Source organism: Thunnus albacares, chromosome 14, assembly GCF_914725855.1.
Source record: "Thunnus albacares chromosome 14, fThuAlb1.1, whole genome shotgun sequence".
Classification (NCBI taxonomy): Eukaryota; Metazoa; Chordata; class Actinopteri; order Scombriformes; family Scombridae; genus Thunnus; species Thunnus albacares.
In genome coordinates this window covers 7,451,021-7,470,545 of record NC_058119.1, presented here as the reverse complement: position 1 = coordinate 7,470,545, position 19,525 = coordinate 7,451,021, and positions in this window count along the sequence as shown.

Genomic DNA, 19,525 nt, shown 5'->3' with positions numbered 1-19,525 from the left:
CAGTGTGTGACATCACTAAGCCTGACTGCATTGTCCAACGGCCTCCCAAACAACTACATCCACTCGCCTACCTGCCAGGCGAGTCACACAGGGCCACCATGTAGTGGACCAATGATAAAGGATTAAAGCAGGTTTCCCCTGCATCTGTCCAATGGATTGAGCTGATCAGACAAGGTACACTGCAGGATGTTGTCCAAGGACCTAACTAGAGCAGAATTATTGAGTAACAGGAAATTAAAAAATTCCTGCAATGCCGATCCACCACTCAAAGCAATTCTTTCGCAATCTGGCCTGCCCCCTCTCTGAACTCCAGCCATTGGGGGTTCATATTTTTTTGTTGTCGCCGCCAAAATATCTCAGAATAAAAAGAAAAAGTTGCAGTGCTTTTGCCTTTTTTTCACAGTATAGTTATTGTTTTATGCATCACAATATCAGCAAGACAACGTGAATCATTTCAGTGTCCCTGAGGAACAAAATTGAACTTGATCAACAGCACACAGCTCCCAAAAGTTAATGAAAATGCGGGGAAGTTTAATGATTGCATTTAGTGTGATTCTAGATGGTCTGGTTTATCCATTTGGGGTATTTATTTAGTTCCTCTTGCCAAATGCAGATAGCTCTCTAGCTGTTAATTCCCTGCATAATACATGGGATAAAGGCCTAAATGTTCCACTGTTCCAAATCTCCCCTGAATAATTACACTGAAATTTTATTCAACATTTATGCCTCTTAGAGACTGATCCTTTCCCAGGAATTACAGGAAAATGAACCAATATCTGACAAATCAGACCTTCATCTCACTATGTGGGCAGTTTTCTTTGAGTCAGAAAAGTAAAACTTTGTTACCAAAACCAAAATATTTCCTATGAAAGCAATCATGCATAGTTGGATGAAAATAAAATGCAATGACTGTAAAATACACATTCTATCAGTCAGATATTTTACAAATTCTTTTTACATGAACAATAACAGACAGATGGAAAATTATTACACCATGAAATGACCTCAGAGTGAGACTGTGTGCTTTTATGTGGGTGTTATTATGAATTATGTGGACACATTACACAACCACCTATAAGTTAGAGCAGTCAGTGTCTGTAAAACTGTAAGCAGGTGTGAATGAAAACTGAACAGAAGTATCATACTGTGACCGCAGGCCCACTCAAACCTTTTAGACTCAGTAACATGTAAAACCTGCATGTAAAATATTAACAAATGGAGGAAAAATTACAGGTGCATTACTTAAGATTTCAGCAGCATGTGGGAACGGTTAATGCAGCACCACTAATGTGGCCTAGCTGGCTCTTCTCATCAGCAGGATGGCTGAGGCAGGAGAGCTGGGGCGCAGGGTGATGGAGAACAGTCAGGACTATTTGTTCAAGACTTCAGCACACCTAAATGCTCCATGAAGATTTTGCAAAATCACTTCCCAGTCCAAAAGAGCCATTCCTCCAAAAGGCAGTGCAGCTGTGATCACGTACATGCTCCATCACTCCTCTGTTACCTCATTTTAACCCTAAATACATCAGGGTCATATAGTGTTAGCAAGCAGGTTATTTGTTTTAACCATATTGGAGCACCAGATGGGTGGAGTTTACTCAACTGGAACAGTCCAGACAGCATCACATCACGGGAAAGTCTTTAATTTACAGTTCTTTCTTGTAATAGTCACAACATTTTGACAAGACAAATTCAGCACTTTATTTTATTTAAAAATTTAATAAGAGGATAAACCCCTTGAGATGCACTATCTCGTTTTTAATGGAGTCCTCAGGCACAAAACATGAAAGTTAATATTTACACAAAAAACTAAATATATAATAATAATGATAATAGATAAAACAATCTAATGACACAAATCAATCACCATAGTAACATCAACAAGGAGATACACATAAGGGCTCTCCCACCATCCTAACCCACACCCACTACATCTGTTACAAGTGTCATCTGTACAAAAAGTGAATGAGAACTGAAATAAATGAACAGACCAAATAACATTATGTCAAAGTATGAAGTCTATTTATAAACTAAAAAAAGTAAGTATACAATCATAAACAAGAACAAGTAGATTTAAGGTAAACAAGCGAAGAAGTTTTGAAGTCATGGAAAGAATTAATTGATCTGAGTGAGTTAGGCAAATGATTCCAGTCTGATGGTGCTTTAAACTTAAAAGCAAGTCTCCCAATTTCTTTACAGATTCTAGGCACAATAAGAATAAAGGTTGTTGAGTGTGTCTGAGTAAATATGATGATTGCTGTGATGATTACTGTAAACTACATTTAAAGGTTGAAGATGGGATTTAGAGGTGTTCTGGTATATGATATCACCATAATCATAATGGGAAATAAAAGCTGTTGGACAGTTGGTTTTCTTACTTGGAGAGTAAAACAATTAATTGACCGATAAGTACTCTGAGACTAGCATTTATTTTATTTCTAATAAAATCAATATGAGGCCTAAAAGAAAATTCAGAATCAATCCAAAGTCCCAAATATTAAACTTATCAACTTTAATAAGTGGAGACCCATCAGTAAAATTAATAACCAACTCAGCAGATTATAACGAGTACCAAATAACATGCTGCGAGCTGCTTGTTTAATATGAGATTGTTATTTAAAAAACATTTTTGAACAGAGGAAAATTCTGATTGCAGAGAACTTTCAATTTTAGCTATATTGGAGTCAGATGTGTATGTCACTGTGTCATCTGCATATAAATGATCAGAACAATTAGAATAAATTAGAGCAGATTAGCTTTTAAAATGCACTTATGAGTGATTTAAGAACATTTGTGGAATTCAATTTTCTCATACCTAGAATTTTCTCTTAGGAATGAACAAATTCCAGACCTGTCACGAGCACTGGGGAGAAACACTTGTTTGATTTACAAGTATAATGCCCTAATCTGAATTAATTTGGAGTTTAAATATGATATTACAATTAACAAAAAGCAGGACTTGATGTTGTCTTGTGTTTTGACTCTATCGGAACTTTTTTTTGTGAATTAAACTCACCCACAAACAGAGCAGAACATGGAGTCTTATATGACAATTTTAGGGGCGTGGATTATTATGCTAATGATCACACCTCACATACCTGCACTTCCTCATGAACAGGTGGCATCTTCTTAATTGATTGTATTGATCTCTGTGGTGGACAGTTTTGGAAACAGAATCCACTCTTGGTGAAATGAACTTTTTTTTCTCTTCTTTAATGCAGTATGTGCAAATAAAGTTAAAGTAAAGTTAAGGAAATAATTGTATGACTGATTATCGTGAGTGAAAAAGTGAGTAGGTCATTAGTCATTGGTATGTCCACAGTGACTTTAAACTGCCTGTAACTGATTTTTTTTGGCCACTTGGGGGCATCACAGCAAGTTATTAACACAACACACACAAATAATATATATATATATATATAAATCACACTGCAACATCAGTATTTATTTAGAATCGTCTAATATTCACTCTCCTTTTAGCTCTTTTTGGTCTCTTTAGCTGCTAAACGCTTCACTGTGTTCACCAGCTAGTTTCAAATTAGCAAGTGAGCAGGTAGCGTTCAGCTGGTTTATCAAACCTTTTTCGCTGAAAACAGCAACCTGCTGTTACTGGAAACAAGGTAGAGGCAAAATCAAAACAGTAAAGTTGCGGGCTGTGAAACCAAAACAATGAGATGAAAGTCGCTAAAATGTTCCGCAGAGCTGAGGGGAACATGACATGTGACATATGCAGGTCTGCTGCTGAACAGTACCTTATCTGTCTTTTACAATTGTTCCATTCATTTCAGTCACTGTTGAGTAAGCAGTAAGATATATTAGCTTGTTAGCAAGTCAAATTGTCCAACAATCTGGGAGCACTCTGCCTACGTGACACCAGAAAGCATTTAATATAGCAGTGTATACTTAATGCCTCATACAAAGTACAGTCATGTTTGGCTCTGTCATGTACATTACATCAACCTCAGTCTAATTCTGCACCATCCAAACAATCATTTGGATGAATTGTCAAAGAAAATCTCACATACAGACACACGACAGTGAACTTCTGCACTGAAAGCTTGTGTGCGTGTGCGTGTGTGTGTGAGTGTTTGTGTGTGTATTACAGCTGTAATACGCAGTTATTTTTCTCTCTGTCACAAATGTGAGGACTTGGATGGAGTGTGAGTTGTGTTTGAAAGGTGGTAAACCTGCTGAGGCTCTTTAATTTCCCCCCTCTTCACCGGCATGAGGGATGGTTCAAAGGGTGACTCTCTGACAGGGCATGTGATCGCTCCTCCGTCCTTTATCTGCCTCCCCACATTAGCACGTAAATGAGGCTGCACTTTGGGTTTTGGGAGCTGAAGCGTGCTCAGTGTAAACAGGAGTTGTACTGTTATCATTATTGGACAGATTTCTGACATCCTAACACCTCCGTTTCATTAACATTCAAAAGGGCTGGGATTTTGACACTGCCTCTGTTTATACAGATTTTTGAATACTTTGCGGTGGGGATTGTATACAAAATACTGTATACATAGTATCTCCACTGTTGAGTGGAGTTATACACTTCCATTTTGGCAAGCTAAGTGCTGCAGTATAGACAGATGATTTTCCCAGTAATGCCGAGTGTTTAAGATGTTTCTTTGCTATAACATGACTTTAGAAGCTATAGTCTTATTCTAAAGATGATTTGGAGGAAATGATCACATGCTTTTAGTGTAAAATGGTTCCAGTATTGTATGTCTAATTAGCTACAGTGCTATATTTCAATGAGGCTTGCATATCGGTGTTGATGTGTATGCTGGAGTGTGTTCTCAGGCCTACATTGGGGTGACTGCAGGGTCCTGAAACTCCATTGTGATTCAAGCAGAGCTTATCGCATGGGAGAGAACTGGCAGGCTCTTAGGTATTATATGTGCTCTCGTTCTCCTTCCCTCTGTCTGACAGGAGCCCTTGGGATGAAAGGGAAAAGCAGTGGAAAAAGAGACATCGGTTCCCGACATGGGGAAGTCTTTGTTTCTATTCTCTCCATCCCAAGTCTCTCCAGGAATCCTAATTTCCACCATTCACCTACCTATCGGCAGATAAAAGCTGGTTGAAGGGGGGGATTTCCTCAATTGAGACAGCTTGTAACCAGTCTGCATAAGGGGGGAGCTGCACAAAGCTCTGGAGTGAGAGGAGGTTGGAGCACAGATTTCAAATTGCTTTGAATTCGAACACACTGGTGAGCGAGTTGTTCTAAAGGACATTTTCACAGAGGCTGATCTGAAACCTGGCTGAGAATCTCTGAGCTGAGAGTTTGGATAAGAACAGTGACACACGACATGAGATTCTCCGCCAATCCTGAATATTCCCAAGAAATGAACGCAAAGACAGTGCTCGTGAGAGACTAAGAGTCTCACAGCCGTGTCTCTCATTATGTTGGTTTTTGGAAACCACTCTTATTAAGGCTGTTTTCTTTTTTTTTGGGGGGGGGGGGGGGGGGGGTGCATAGATGATGATGTCCAAGTTCAGGGAATGCCAGGCTTGGCAGCTGACGTCCTTAATGCGGCTGCTTGGCATTAGAATGAGGGAGGGGAAAGTCCATGCCAGTCTCTGGGGAGTGGGAGGTGTTAACTTCTAATGGCTTTCTCTGCCACAGCCCTGACATCTGCAGGGCTCCCAGCAAAGAGAGTGAGGCCTTTTTGAAAAATTAATGGAGCTGAATGCATCTCACAGCAAGGAGAGGGCTGGATTAATCAGCACATTAAGGGCTAGCTCCGGATTGGAAATAATTATTGGAGCTGACAAGGTGCAGAGGTGCCGGTGCCAGCTCCTTTCAGGAATGCATTTTAAAAAGCAGTTTAAAAAGCCTTCAGATGTTGGCATTATCTTGCGTGACCAAATTAGGAGCAAATGAGAAAAGTTTATCTGGCATTTTGGAGTATTGAAAGAGCTTAGGCTTTATAAATTATACAGTGTGTATTTGTGTGTGCGTCAGCGTGTGTGTGTCTGCATGCGTGTGCGCAAAAAAGGGTGCAGATGTGTTTTCCGTGAGTGGGGGAAGGGGATGCAGGCGATGAGAATTATGGGTAAATCCTTTTTCACAAAAAAAAAAAAAAGAAAAAAAAAAACACCATAGGTTTCAGATTAAAAGTGGGAGGTTTGTTTTTTTCTAGAGGGACTGCACAAAACTTTAAGGGGGATTAATTTAAATGGGTGCTTGAAACTATCATACTGTTTGTGCAAATGAAAAGTGGATGTCTTAACACCCTGAAAGAGCCAGACGGTAAACTGATTACTGTTGACCACCCATGAAAAGCATGAAGAAGTGGGGTGGGGTGGGGGGGGGGGGGAGAAATGATTTAATAAGCGGCGTGTTTTTCTGCCTTTCAGAAATAATCCTCTATAATTTTTCCAGGGAAGTGATTGGGCATGCGTTACAGTCATCATTAATATTCTCTACATCTCATCTCAGACATCATTTGCCAGATAATAGCTGCCTCCATCTAAACAAAATCAAGGTGACGCAAGCCGAGTCAAAGTTTCTGTCCAAATGTAAACAGTTATTTCCATATATTGGTGCAGAATAGACCCATCAGATCATTGATTTTAAGAGTGGTTAAGTAAGTTTTAATAGTGTAGTGGGGGAGAATCAGGCCATGTGTATGAAAAATCTCAAATCTTTACAATCCAAATTGTCTTTATTATCAGATTTCTTAGCATTGAATGTGAGCTAATAAAAAACATGATCTTTTTTGTCTGTAACTGCTCCTTCAAAAAGCTGAATTCCAGCGAAGCGAATGGCGTTTAGCTATGCAGCCACACCTTGTGAATACTACGCATTTTATACATTTTCACCACACTGTCTTAAACAATGTTATGAATGGTCAGTGATCTGAGTCTTTCTTTGGGCTATTCTGCATAAAAGTGAATATGGCTCTGCCCTGAAAGCAAACAGAATATGACTTAATGGATTAACAGTAATAATGTTTACATCTTCACGGTGGTATGAAGACAACACCTTTGAAGAGAGGTGGTCCACAACATCAAAAGAAACTCAGTGAGGAATGCCAAATGTTTGCCTGACTGTTTGATCTTTAAAGCCCTTCGATCAGATATGTAACCTTGGATAGAGATCTCCATTATGGCTGTTATTCTCTTTTAACTACAACGGCTCTCCAGGTAATGGCAACGTACTGAATAACAAATTGGAGGGGCTGAGTGGCAGCAATCATCTTTACAATCTCTGTTCCACTACAATGAAAGAGTCGCAAACTTCAGGCAACAGTAGAAACTTTAACGCTGTGAATGAGCGATTACTTCAGCCAATATCGATGTAATTCCGTTGTCTCCGACGTCGCCGCCGTCCTCGGCCATGTAATTACACAAAGCATGACTAAAGTCAAACCCCAGAAAATAGGTGGATTTGCAGATGCAATCAGGTTTGTGATATACCCAATTCAAGGGATACAAATTTGATTTAACTATTTCCAGGGGTGATGTATGGAAAAAGATATTACTGAAAAGGCACGTAAATTGAAAAAATAAATAGGAAAGAGATCATCTTAATTACCTTGAAATTAGACTCATATTCCATGGTGTAGATATGAGAAATTGACATAGGTTAGAGATTTCAGTTGTTTATCCGGCAGTTGTGTTGGTGATTGCCATAGATTGCATATTACAGTTTGTATTCTCACACAGCGTATCGGTGAAATTGTGTTTGTTTCAAGATGTAGTAGATTATCCAACCAAAGGTGTGAAAAAATTATACAGCTGAATTGCTTAATATTGAATACTAAATCACTTCCGACATAAATATGTGTGTGTCTGTGTGTGTGTGTGTGTGTGTTTATGTGTATGTGTGTGTGTGTATGTGTGTGTGTGTGTGTGTGTGTGTGTCTTCTCTGCCACGTAGCCTGTGGGTGTAATGCTTAAGCTTTTACATTCGTGAAATCCAACAGGATATTTACCACCTGTAAATGCTTACATTTACGTGAAACTCTAATTTCCCCAAATCCATGTGTGTATGATTGTATTTCTGAGACCTCACCTCGCCTCCGTCGCCTCAGGGGCCGAGACCGGTGCAGGGCGGCTGTACTCTGTAACACTGAAACTACTGAAACTACTGAAACTAAACTGCCTCGGACTCACTTCTTGTCTCTTTATTACGGTACTTATCGAGAACAGAGGATATGTTTTCAGTGCTTTTGTAAAGACAGATTATACATGTGTGACTGTTTGAGTATGTCAACATAACTTTGTCTAAAATGAGCCAAATTCATCTTAAAACGGAGGCCTGATGATTCCAGAAATGAATTATGCCTTAAGGAAATGACAAACTTTACAAAAGTGGGCGTTTTCGGGAAGACATGTAGAGCTTGTCATTACTGTCTGTCCCACCTACTATTTCCCCCCTCTGTCTACAGAGCAGCCCATCTCTGCCCCGTGGCCGCAGCCTCAGGCTCGGCATTCTGGGTAGCGTTTGAACACACTTCTGTCTCCTCTGTTCAAAAGCTGTTTAGATCCCAGGAATATTTATGGATCCCTTTTGATATCTTTGAATATACTGTAGTGTGGGGCGAGCACACACACATGCAGGAGCACACACACTTTGTTTTTACTTCCCCAGGCACAATTAAAGGTGGTCGATGGATTTATTTTTGTAATAGATTAAAGAGCTATGAGTGTGCTGTGTCTGTAAGAGGAAAGGCTGTTCTTGGTGAAGCTCAATGTTTGTACTGTGATGATCATTGTTATATCGTTGCGCAAACAGAACAAATCAATTCCAGTCTACATGTTCACACATCAGTGGTTAGTCACCATCGATCAAGTAAATTATGTGTAACAGAAACAACATTTTCTACACACTCACCCACACAAAATATTTAAAATTTTTATAGATATTTAACTGCTATTGCACCATCTACATATCGGATTTTTCATCTTCAGTAATCCCTTTCAGTCTCTCTTAGCTTACATCTCCCCCTTGGTGATCAAAACAAGCAGTAAATCTCCGTAATGTTTTGTTCATTCAGTGCACATTTTCTTTAAAAAAAAAACAAACAAAAAAAAAAACAAACCAAAAAGGTGTGTATGCATGTAAACCGTAAAAATGAATATGTGTGATCTTCACAGCAGCCTGCAATTAGACTTTCTTAAAGCTACCAAAAGAGATTTTGTGAAGGTCAAGGGTCCTAGACTGGCACCATGGGTGCTGTGAGGGTGCTGATGGTACAGTATGGTGGCGGAGGCGAGCTGTGATAAAGGGCAGCTACCGGCGATTTAATGAGGGAGCAGGGGATGTGGCCCCCCACTGCAACTCATCGCCACTTAATGGCACCACTAATCCCTGCAGAGACGGTGCTGTACACACAATTGGTCTGCCCTCCATGTGGCGAAATATCCCAGCAACACTTTCTCACACCAGCATCCTCAGTTAGCTGTGCACAATCACTATGAAATAGTGCCTCTTTCAAAAACATCGACAGAAGAAAGGATGAGCTGGCTCTCACAGGTGATTCAGTCTGGAACATGGTCTTTTGAATGTTGTTTCTTGCTAACACCGCCGCTTCATCCAGTTTATAATTGAAGACATGGCTTGCAGGTGTAAAGGGCTAGAGGGTGTAAAGATGTGCCCATTATTTTTCACCGCGAGACTCTCTTGTGTATGACTGCTGTTGGCCACATGCTGCTAAACTGCAGTGCAATGAGCGTTCATACTTCCACGGCTGTAGTGCTAAGGGTTAAGACAGATCCATCACTAACCTTTGGTCACGTTCAGATGCTCTTGACGTTCTTTAAAGCTATCTTAATTGGCCCTGAGTGTAAAATGTGATCCATGAGCTGCTGGTTCACTTGTTTTTCATAACACTATGCCATTATAAAGTGGATAGTCCCTGACCTGTCAGCTTCGCCAGGAATTCTGTCCTACATTTTCTCTCGCATGTTTTCAACAAGAGCCTCGAGCCGCAGCTAACACCAGTGATGTGCGTATACAGGCTCCCTTTAGTTCACTCATCAAACACAATGATTTTGCTATGTTTATATATGGCACAAGCAATTCTCCTGTCTATATTTGAACAGAGCGTCATTAGAATAGCTGAGAGAAAGAAGTTGAATTTCTGATACCACTCGTCACCCATTCACACACACACACACACGTCCACTTCCAAATGCACGGCCCTCGCAGTTACAAAGCACAGTCTGACATATGGAAACAGATTTGCAAGTGAAATGCAAAAACATGAAAATCCAAACCACACTCCACAAAAAGTTCGAGGAGAGGGAGCACTTGCAGCGTCACAGATCCTGCAAGGTAATGCGTCTAGCAGGAATGTCAAAGCAAGCATGTTTCACTTGTAAAACATCTCAATATGTTAACGTAAGTGCGCGATTAACATGGCTCATTTAAAATACACGCAAGTAGAACACAATCAGTTTCATTCCCAACTGGGAGCTTGCCTTGTTTTCTGGAGAGGAGATACTTATTCCCCTTGTCTGGATAATAATTTACAGATTTGCTGTCTCACAGAATACACTCATTCTTTGACTTAAGTTGATACTTTAGTCTCAGTGGGACTCCAGGGCAGCGGAAACAAAATCTTTATGATTCTTTACCCCTCCATATGTTTTTGTTTATGAGCAGCTACCTCTGCCTGGGAATTCACCCCATCACAGAAGGCATGTGTGTTTTCTTCGCAGTTCAAGGGATATGCCCATACATGTAGGGCTGCCCACCTGCCCAACACACACACACACACATACACACACACACACACACACACACAAGCTATCTGTCTGTATACATAACACACACACTCACACTATCCCTCCCTCAGCCTCGGATCCAGATGTGCTGTGCTCCCGGCGCAGTCTGAGCTGCCAGCTGAGGCGAGAGCATTACCCTGGCAAAGAGCAAAAAGGCCAGATGAAACAGACAGAGGAGGGGGATTAATGCTCTCCTCCCACCTTTATTGGGAACCTGCACTTGCAACCACTCGCCACATACAGCGTGACAGACCCATAATGCATTTACAACGTGCCTGTTACTGACTTTAATGAAGAACAGAGGCTGGATGCCATTCTAATGCGCCAAAATTTATCTTGCACCTGCCCTAAAAAATGTATGTTTCTAACTCTGTTAGTTATTGATTTAGACATCAAGTTTATCCTCTTTTTAAAGCTGATGAAATTCTGTGTTAAATCCTCGCAGCAGTGAATTATTGTTTGTGATATCGTGGCTCGTGGAGACGGAACCGACTGCTCTGGATCGTAGTGTTTTATGGCGCAAAAGAGAGGAGCTTTAATCATTCTGGCTTTATAAGTTAAATGAATGATGGCCCAGATTAATCTTATTGTGCGTGAAAGGAAGACGCAGGGCCAAAGAGGGCAAACCTCAAGGGGTGGTGCTTCATATTTCTCTCCAAGAGGATTATGGGGGATTTCGTACACAGACACCTCTCGAAACCCAAAAAGAGGCCACGCTGAATCAAATGTGGTGTGGTGAGAAAAAAATTGTGTTTTTTTTTTTTTTCGTGTTTGTTTTCTGTGTATGTAAAGTAGAGCAGAACACAAAAGCACAAGAATAAATTCACAGCTTCTTTACAGGCAAACATATGTCCTTACAACGTTTTTGTTCACTCTGCAAAAATGCAGTTTATTTGCATTTGGAAAAAAAAAGCTTCACCGGTGAAAAGACAAATCAATGTAATCTTTATCCCGTGGCGGTGAGTGCCTCTGATGAGCCACCAGTGAAAACAGAAATGGAGTGAAGCTCCCACTGCTATTGCCCCCATCATCCTTGACAAATGGAGCAGCGGTAGAAAGGCCTCTTTGAGTGAGTTGTAACTTTCGGCAGCCCCTTGCAGGTGTGGGTGATCTTTCATCCTCCCAGCCCTCCTCCTCCTCCGCCTCGGTGTCCTATCTCTGGCCTCCATCAAAAGTGAACGTGCTGCCCCAGGTTCAGATTAACTCCACTCTGACAGACCAAAGGCCTCCCCTCCTCCTGCCCCTTTCCACCTCAACTCACACATCTTCTACAACAGGGGAAATTAGGGCTAGTTTAGCAGATCTTACAGCACCACTAAACACCGCCCCAGATCGCTCACTGATTGCCTGGCTCAAACCATTGTGTCCCCCCCCCCACATCCCTCCTCCTCCTCCACTCCCCTTCGCTTATCTTTGCCTTTGGCCAAAAGCAGCTTCTCTACTCTGAACCCACCTCCCCTTACTCACACGCACACACACACACACACACACACACAATCCTCCCTCCAGCTTGTCCAGAGAAAATATATAACTAACTTATTGTGAACACTCTCAGTAGGGTCAATAGATAATATCAGTTCAGACTGTTACAATGTCACAATGTTTGCTTTGTGGTTTTCCAGAAAAACACACTCAAAGTTAATGTTTCTTTTAATTGTGGATTAAAACGGATGGTTTGTCGTGTTTATGACAAACTGTAAGAGCTCCTTTATAGGTTATTATCCCAGGTTCATCCCAGTCTAGCTTCAGTGGTAACAGATTTACCTGGACTGGGATCACTCTGAACACATAGCGGTTGCCTAACTCGGTGCTAGACAGTGGAAAATTAGTTATGGAGAATAGACAGGGCTGTGGTAATTGCTCGAGGAAAATGGTTCCATTTTAAAATTAAATCTCACAAGACGTGTATCATTTAAAGACCTTTCTAAGTATTACTCTTGCAGCAATTATGGATGATCAACCTTTGTGGCAAAATGCTGAAACGCCTGTGGTTGGGTGAGACCTATCATTTTTCTCTCTTGTCAGTTTCCTGTTTTCCTGAGCAACTCCCCTGACCTGGCTGGTAGGCCTGCCTGCCCTGAAGAGCACTTTCCCTTTCCTCATTCTGCGTCGGGGAAGGAGGGGCAGAGCAGGGGGGTCTAACTTAATCTGACCCATTGCTCAGGTCAGTGAGCTGCTTACCAGGTCTATCCAAACATAGGGGCTTGTTTTGCTAAAGCTGTGGAAAGAAGAAGTACCCTCTTAAATCAATGCTTTACTTAGAGCTGTGCACATGCAAGGTTATTATGCGTGAAACCACAGGAGGCAGAGCTGGCACACAACCAGCAGCGTGCTCCTCTCCTTCGCACTCCCCTCACCATGAAGGCAAAGAAAAAAGAAAACTCGCCTCTGTACACGGCCAAAAACTTTTTTTCGACATCTCAGCCTGTATTCCTGCATTTTTAAAGCATAGCTGAAGTCTGCGCAACTATTTCCAATTGCTATAGAGCACTCAAACGCAACAGCATTTTCATTTAGGCCTTACACAGCGAGTGCTCTTCTTATGACAAAAGGGAATTGCACTCTAAAATGCATCCAGCTGTGTGTACTTATCTTTTCTCTTGACATATTTTCACCAAAACGTCCAGCCCTGATCTTATCATGACGCTGCAGAGAGACCAGACCGAGCAGCGCACATGTATGTTAGTTGTGCACAGACTAGAGCAGTTTGAGGTTTGACTCTGCTCTTCAGGTATCATATGATCTAAAGAGGAATGTAGAAATCAGCCAGATTTATTGTTCCTGTTTGACTGAGCGTTTGCAAAGGCAAAGAGAGAAATGTTTCCTCTAGCTTGAGGAGGCATTTAAGGCATCTTTGAAGAAGCTGAAAGACTTTTCGGGGCACTAAACTGCCTTGTTACAGAGACGACCAGATGCATTGCACACTACAGAGGTGAATTGTCATTTAGGCTGAATTTTTATGAGCGCCCAAAGGCACTCCTCTGAAATGGACTCTTTGCTTTCAGCGAGGTTGGGCGTCGTGAAGTCGTTGTGCCTGACACTGGAAAGAAAGGAATTCACATTATCTTGTGTGTCTTCTGCAGTTATAACTCAAACACTTGTCTGAGGTATGTTCCCAAACTCAGCTTTCACAGCAATGCAAATGCAGCTCAGTATACTTGAACCCAGGTTACGGGGCTTCTGACAAACATGGCCACTGGTAAAAGGCACTTGTTGTGACTGTAAACAAAGGCTCTAATTCACCATAATGGTTCTATGGGTCCAATGCTCTGGGAGATGCAATGGCCAGTCTCAGTAGCTTAATTATCTTTCTAATTTGTATTAGCACTGGCTATCCTCTCAGGGATAATTATGTATCTTGTGTGTGAGCGAGCTTAATGAGGTTAACTTAAGTCTTTACATGGAATAAGGGTTCAGGCACCTTATAGAGGAAAAAAGGCCTCACTGCTGCTGATTGCTGTGTTTTTCTCCTACATATATGATGACCATAAAGCAGCAGTCTTATGAATCCCCAGAGGAGTGCAGACACACAGTGAACTTATTCTCAGGGTGAACACCAGGCAGAGGAAACAGGAAGTTAAGTTTACTGGTTCTGGTTGAAGGATGGTCAGTTTAATCAGTTGAGAGTAGCGCTCTACAATAGCTAAAGCTTGCTAAAGATAAAAATCAAAGAATGTCCCTATCAGATCAATATAACCTTGCTATCGTTCACCACGTTGCCCCCCTCCTCCAGTGACATTTTCAAGAAATCTCAGCACTTCTACCAGTCCAAAGTCACCTCGTGCTGAAGTGAATCATGTTTAGCAGGTATTGATAAGGCGCTGATAACAAATCTGGCTTGCTTCTCGATATCATCTGAATTCCCAAAGTCCTGTGATCATGTGTTGTTACCCTCTCGGTTCATACATGATATACTGTGCACCACAAGCACATAAGACTACATATTTTTCTCTTATGACAGAGTATAATCCACAGCTAAAGAGCCCTCATTTATTTGCTGCACCCCTCCCATTTTGCTTGCTCAATACTTAGCTGTTTTTACTGCAGGTTAGGAAGGGAAACCATCTTATCTGTGACTGCGGGGATTTATTAGTGCGAAAAAGATAATTGCTATTCATAGGCCACTGGGGGCTGATTTACAACCACTAATATTTAGGATTCCTAGAGCGATTTTTCAGCTTTTTTATCTCCAGCCCTGCACGCGGAGGGGAGAGAGGTCACGTTGGACGATGAGGGATGGGCTGGGCAAAGCCTCCACTCAGAGCAATTTGAGTAAAGACTAATGTGTGAGGAAGTAGTCTACATGAAAAGGCCTCATCCACGTAGGTCTGCCTGGAGCTGACAAACACCTGTTCTACTTAACCTGTAATGAGTCTGCAACAGAGATCTGTCTTGTCCTTTTTTGTCTGTGAGAGCAATCCTAAGAAAACAAGAAACGGCAATAAAGGGGAGGGGGGGGGGACATTTCTGAAGAACAATATTGCTTTAAAATCTCTTCACTTATGTTTAAATATATAGCAAAATATCTGGAATGACCACATCAAAAGATATAAATTGAACATTACTGAAATCCCCCTCGTTGTATTTTTTCCTTCCAGCCTTTTTCTTACAAAACTGGTTTGTGGGTTTGCAGTGAAAACATGACTTGTCCTTATAAAGGTCATACCTTGGTTATGTTGATTATATTACCTGAAACACAGGTAGCATTTTTTTTTTTCTTTTTTTTTTTTGTGTTCAGTTTGGGAAGGGTTGGTTGCAGGCGAAACAGGAAATGAAGAGTTTTGGGCCTGTCTGTCCACGCTGATCCTCCAGCTGACCGGGAGGCAGCGGGGGCTTCGGCGAGAGCACTCAGATGTGAGGTCATGGGTTCAAAGCCCAGGTGTTGTGCCTCGCAGCAGGACACTTCCCAGTCTAAACAGTGTAAATGATTTTAGAGAATGTAGAGGTTAACTTTAGATCAAAGACATCCACCTCTGAGGAGAATCTGTCTACAGTGTCTGTCAAAGACATCAGTTTGGTTACATGTTGTCCTCACTTTAGATATAATAACATGAGCTCTATATTAGTGTTTGAAGAATCCAGCTGTAGATCACTACGCTTCTAATTTGAGTGTCATCACTTTTTTTTACCACATGTTGATGAACAAATTTGCTTCGAGATAACTTTCGATAAGACTTAAACAATTATCAAATTTAATTTTCATTTTGTTGTCCAAAGTGAAAAGAGCGTATCAGTGGATGCAAACTGTGATATTGCAGCAGAAGAAGAAGAAGAAGAAGAAGAAAAAAAACAAAAACGTGCGCTGCCGGAGACTCCCAAGAACATGCAGCTACTCCTTTTGATTCCCATTTCATTGATTTAATTTCTCATCCTTAAGAGATGTCACTTTGTCTGAAAATGTATTCATCCTGCATATGCGACTCTTAATAACGCTAATCTTTTTGCCAGAGCAGAAATCTCATGGAGGGATAATCTGAGATAAATATAGTTAATTGAGGCCAGGTGAACTTTCTTTATCAGCAGCACAGTCAACCAATCTGAAGTAAATGTGATAATTAGAACGGAGATGTCTTCACCAAGAACAGAGCGTGGTCCTGTCCCTCAGCCATTTTCCCTCAAATTAGATCTGATTTCACAACACATCAGAAATCTATAGCAAATTAGTGTGGTAACAAATGCAGTAATATTTTCCATAGATGGTTATAAACATGATAATCTGGAAGTAATAAGAAAGACATCTGTTACAGTTGTCCCTCAACTGGCATTTGTTTCAGCTCTTAAACAACATTGCAATTCTTAAACATTTCTGTTTATATGATATAGCAAGTGCACCGAAATGTACTGAGTCTCAATGCAAGCAAGTGAGAAAAGAGCCCTCCTTCTTCCTCTTGGATTCCTGGTGAGGTATGAAAGGGTGCTCTCTTTGGCCATACATACAGCCTGTGCTCCGCTGAGCCTGACCACCATTAACACCCCTGAGAAACCACGTCCTAATTACTCATTCAGCCTGACAGAATCTCCTTAATTACAAACTTCATTAGCCTGCAGGACTTTGTTTTTCTCCGGCAAAGGAGGGAGCAGGGGACGGCTCGGGCCAAGGTGCAGTGGAGGCGAGGGGTAGGTGCTTTAGCACCTTATTCCTCCATGCATTTCTTTTTCTTTTTTTTTTTTTTTTCAAAGGAGATGTTAAGACCTCAGTCAGAGATCTAATTAGATTCATGGTGAGAATCAGACACCTTTTAACTAGCCTCTGGAGTCCCCCTAAAAGGACAGCGAGATCCAGGGTAAGAGAGGCACAGAGAATTAAATGGACCTACTACTGCCTTTCATGTGTGAAGTGGTCTGATTTGCCATGTCCTCACCTCCAAAGACAAAATAACCTGAAGCACTTACACACCCTGCAACCATTATACCTGGGGAGGGGAGGACAAAAGCTGCAATAAGACCGTGTGCAATCGCTTTGGCTCTTGTAGTAATTGGACTTGAAAAGACATATATTGCCATTACGTCGTTTATATATTCTACACTCAAGAGTTGCACCTGTTCTTCCTGACTGCTGTTTTATCGTCCACAATCATTAATCTGAGAAAGTGATGCACACTGACGCAGACCATCACATGGCTTCAAAGTCCCCTGCCACTCATTTTTGTGGGTTGCATGCATTTACAGTTCATATGTTCACACTGCATGCAATTATATGCTAGAAAGCACTTTAGCCAGGGAGCGTTACCACCAGTTAGAGTCAGCTGAAGCACAGAGCACTTCTCAGTTGCTGCTAATGCATAATGGAGTGCAGCACAACCACCGATGTTGGAGAGGTCCCAACCATCGCTGGTCCAACTTCAAAGTCTCTCGGTGTACGAGGAGTGCGGTTCCCACTGCTGGAGAAGTAATTATTTCACCTTAAGCTTACATAAACCCTCCGCAAGAAGTTATGCTTGTTATTAATTAGAAGGTGGCTCTCAGAAACTCTACTTGAGATCATTAGACAATGTTAGCATCCCTCTCCTTCAATGGCTAAGCTGTGTAGTGTGGAGGAAGAACATTATGAGTGAATGAGAGTGAATGATTAGCCAGTATAATTTGGGTTAGTTTCTCTGTAGAGGTGCTAAGGTGTTCATTGGCCCATAATAGATGTCACAACCTGAATTACTACTACCAATCATTTACACCGCCTGTCAAGCAATGCCCCAACTCTCCGAGCAGACATACTGAAATGCCACGTTTATGCATTGCTTAAACATGTCAGTGTTTAGATGTCAGTCACATCAGCACACTGTATCTTTCCCCTGCAACACATTTCGAACACATGGCTGCACTATTTTACGACAGGGAATTCACCAACATCTGCCGCCAAACCAAAGGAGTAACAAACATAAACCTTTTCGTACTTTTTCCAACCTCATATTCTCTATATTACTTCCATGTTTTGTGTCCAACTTGTGCTTCTTCTCTGCTGGCTTTCAGTTTTTCATGGCTCATGAGACAAAACCACTTCTTTAGTTAGGTGTTTGTGCTGAACATACAACCAAAATGTTTGCAGCCACAAGCCAGGACGTCCAATTTCTTCAAACAAAGCCACAGAGTGTTTTGCCATACATGCTGAAGAGCATTTTTCCACTAAGAAGCGCAGAGAATGCAGAGATACCCACTCGCTACCCACAAATGCATATGCACACGTAGGCTACATAGACACACACACACACAACACCCACGGAAAATATTGTTTGTGAATATTAGTCATGTTAAAACCAACTTCAAGGGTCTGTTGTGCAGGGGGAGGAGGGTATTATGACAGCACTGACCAGAGATTTGGCAAGATTTTGCATCGATGCCACAAATAACTTAAGAGTTACATGAAAAGCCAATGGGAGTTGGCAAAAGAGTTGGGTCAGCATTCATGAAGAGCTGTGGAGCAGCTGAAACTCTGTGAAATACTGTAAGTGTCATGAAATCCCCCCGCTCTTGTCTTATGAATGTTGTCTGTTGTAAATTAGGCTTCATAGAGAGTTTGAGTCAGTGTTATTTGTCATGTTCAAATATACTGGGAGAAACTTGGGGAGGGAAAAATAAGATAAAAAATTATTTTAAGGACTTGGCAATGTTTTATATTTGCGCAAGGTTTAATTTTTTAAAACTGGTTCAAATGCAAAAGCTACATAAGTATGCTGTGAGCTTCTTTTCCATTGTTAAAAAAAAAAATTCTTAACACAGTGAATTGTTAATCTGATATCCTACACCAAGAAATATTTATGTATTTTGTCAGTCTAATTGGTCCCTTGCTGATTGTTGTTATTTTTTCACAATCAAATGTATTTTTTGGTTTAAAGAAAGTGAAAATGGTGAAATAGCAACACTTAGTGGCATATTTGGCCATGCAACATGCAGATGTCTACTGTAAGGCTTCACAATGCCTTTTTAAAAAATGTGCTCAGTGTTAATATGAGACACAAACTCTGCAGTGTGGTTTCAAGGCAAATTATACAAATAAGATGGAAAAAATAATTTTCAAAGCGACATCTGGTTAAAGAATAGTTTGCATTGCATCATTTAAACCAATAAAAGCAATAAGTGTCCTGCACAATCGTGTGCATAACTCATCACTCCAAAAACAAAATAATAAAAATGTGTAAGGCCATAAAATGAATTGTATTTACTAGCGTAGGATTTACTTTAGTTAAACGCTTCATTTATTCAACACCAATAGATTTGAAAGTGAAAAATCCAAAGTTAGATTTTAAATGTGTCCCAGGCTCTCTCATGTTGAAACAGAATAAGGAAAGACGATGCACCA